Source organism: Chinchilla lanigera, unplaced genomic scaffold (assembly GCF_000276665.1).
Source record: "Chinchilla lanigera isolate Chin_1 unplaced genomic scaffold, ChiLan1.0 scaffold00048, whole genome shotgun sequence".
Lineage (NCBI taxonomy): Eukaryota > Metazoa > Chordata > Mammalia > Rodentia > Chinchillidae > Chinchilla > Chinchilla lanigera.
This window is the reverse complement of record NW_004955449.1, coordinates 3,648,431-3,651,370: the sequence shown is the minus strand read 5'-3', so window position 1 is coordinate 3,651,370 and position 2,940 is coordinate 3,648,431.

Genomic DNA, 2,940 nt, shown 5'->3' with positions numbered 1-2,940 from the left:
TCCTACAAACCAGTTAAAAGGGCTTCTGAACCACATGATCAGATACTGTCATAGCAACGAACTCACTTCTCCAGCACTAAAACCTGTGTTAGGATTCTCTAGAGGAACAGAATCAACAGAAAATATGTATAATTATTTAAGGGGATTTATTAGGTAAGCTTACACAATCAGGCAGGCTAGTCCATAGCGGCAATCAACACACGGGAGAGCCAAAGGATTCAGTAGTTACTCAGCCTAAGAAGAGCCTAAGAAGAAGGAAGCCACAGAACAAGAAGGATCAAGGATGCAGCATCAGTCGAGGTTGAAGGCTTGGAAGTTCACTAGAAAGTCGACAGTGTGAGTCTACACTGGAAGCCTGAAGAAACTGAAGACTAACGTCCAGCAGCAACAGCAACAAAGGATACACCAGCTCCAGAAGACTGAAGCTCTTCAAAATGGCATACTTCCTTCTTCTTTCCCTTTGTTATTCCATGCAGGCTACAAGCCTATTGGTTGTTGCCACTCACATCAGGTATGTGGTGGTCTACATGTCACTCACAGTCAAATCCAGAAGTGCGTTTTACCAATCTTCTAGGTGTTTTTTTATGCTTTTTTTTTTTTTTTTTTTTTTTTTTTTTTTTTTCTTTTTGAAACAGGGCCTTACTATGTAGTTCAGGCTGGTTTTGAGCTCACTATGTAGCCCAGCCTAGCCTTGAAAACTCATAGTGATCCTCCTGCCTCAGCCGCCAGACTGCTGGGATTATAGGCATGCATCACCATGCCCAGTTGCTAGGTTTCTTAATCTGGTTAAACTGATGTATTAGAATAGTCACACTTATTTCTGTATTATCTGTCTTCTTCATCCTAATTTGTTCACAAAAACTCATACATTTCAAGTCAGTTTGTGATGATTTTAAATTAACTTTACTCATGTTTAATTAACCTTTTGAGAGTGCTTTTTTGAAATAGGATCTCACCATTTATTTCAGGCTGGACTTGAACCCATTATGTAGCCCAAGCTGACCTCAAACTTGCAGCAATCCTTCATCAACCTCTTGAGTGCTGGGAGTATAGGAATGTACCACCACAGCTGGTCAATTAATTATAATTTAAATGCTGTCTCATTATTTATCAATTTAAATTTAATTTTTGCCATCAATCATTATCAAACATCCTTTGAAGTCACTGCTGGAGATCCACTATTAAGTAAGAGCCCAACATCAGCACTACCAGACCTCGCTTGAGAGCATTTGAGAGGGTGTGTGTGCCGCACATACAACTACTCAATTAGGAAATGCCTTTTATAACATATTTGGCAGGTGATCATCCAGCCTCATTTGATGAGGACCTCAGTATTGCTTAGGCTTTAGCTTGTGGATTTATGAACTAGCCAGGGAGAATTTTCCTCATGGTGCGCTGAGGCTGCTTCTAAGGCAGTCTTCCACCTGAGTTCTAACTTTTTCCCACACATCTCTGAAGAAATCTCAATGACTCATTCACTCAGCCTTCTGTTCTTTAAAGAGAGTTACCCCATCACCTAAAACACTGCCTTTTCAGTCATCCCAGGTTTTTAAGTACTCCAGCTTGAGTTGACAGCAGAACGCAAGGAGACGCTCAGTTCCCACAGTGTGGATACCACTAAGACCATTCTAGCTAGCTCGCATCTATCTATCATCATTATCTAAACAACTTGCTTCGCACTGGGGGCTCACGTTGGAGCTAGAGTTAGGGACTGTTACTGGGTTTTGTTAACATTTACTTACTGCTATGCTTAAGGCATATGGTTGACAGATAAAATACAAGATGCCCAGTTAAATTTGAATTTCAGATAAACAGTAAATAATCTTGTAGTACGAATGTTTCCCAAATATTACATTACCACACTTACACTAAAAATTTTTTCATTGTTTATCTAAAGTGCAAATTTAATTGGGTGTCTCATATTTTTATTGGATAAATCTGAGGTCTTATCACTTTTCTTGTTGCTGGGACAAATATCTGACACTACAACTTAAATGGGAAGAGGTCTGTTTAGGATCACAGTTGCAGTCCATAGTTGGCTGGCTCCAGGGCAGAACCACATGGCAGAGGGGCATAGTGGAGGAAAAACTGCTCACATCATGGTGGCCAGGAAGCAGAGAGAGAAGAGAGGACCCAGGGAGAAAGACACAGTATATCTTTCTGCATCACCCCAGTGACAAGCCTGTCCTGATTAGGCCCAACCTCCCAACAGCAAGTCAGCTATAGCCCCCATGGTCCAACCCTCTTGCAAAATCCCAGTCTATGAGGCCTTTGGGGGACATTCTCGATATAAATCTGGTAGCCAATATTAACCTATATTAAGACCTTATCTCTTTATCTTTGTACTGTATTGACAAAATAGGTACAATAATCCCATCCTCCCTTTTGGATAAGTAATCTTACATGAGGAGACATCCCCAGGTAATAAGCTTTTGAATGGAGATCAAACGTAAGCTGTCTGAAACGCAGCTTTATTGCTTTGTCTTGGCCGTATGTTAGAAATAAATGTTACACTGAGGAGAAAATGGAGATGCTGGTCCTCCCTCAGATCTCCTAGACCTTTCGGTGGAGTAACCCAGGCATTGGAAGGAGCTGTAGGTAATTCTCATGTGAGGCAAAGGTAAAGAAGTGCTCCTGGATGTTTTCACATGTAGTGTTATGAAGCCAGATCTTCATTTGGGAAATTAATATTTTGAACATAAAAACAGAATTTTGTTTTTATCTGTTGAATTGTTAAATTTGGCCTATTTTTGTTTGTTTTGTTTTTTGAGAGAGTTTCATTATGTAGTCCAAGCTGGCCTTGAACTTGAAGTGATCCTCCTGCTTCAGCCTACTAAATTCTAGGTGTGTGCCACCACATCCAGCAGGTTTAGGCTATTTTGATTTTCAAGTTATTTTGAAATCTTAATTTTGGCATATATAAATTTTGTTGTTGCTGGG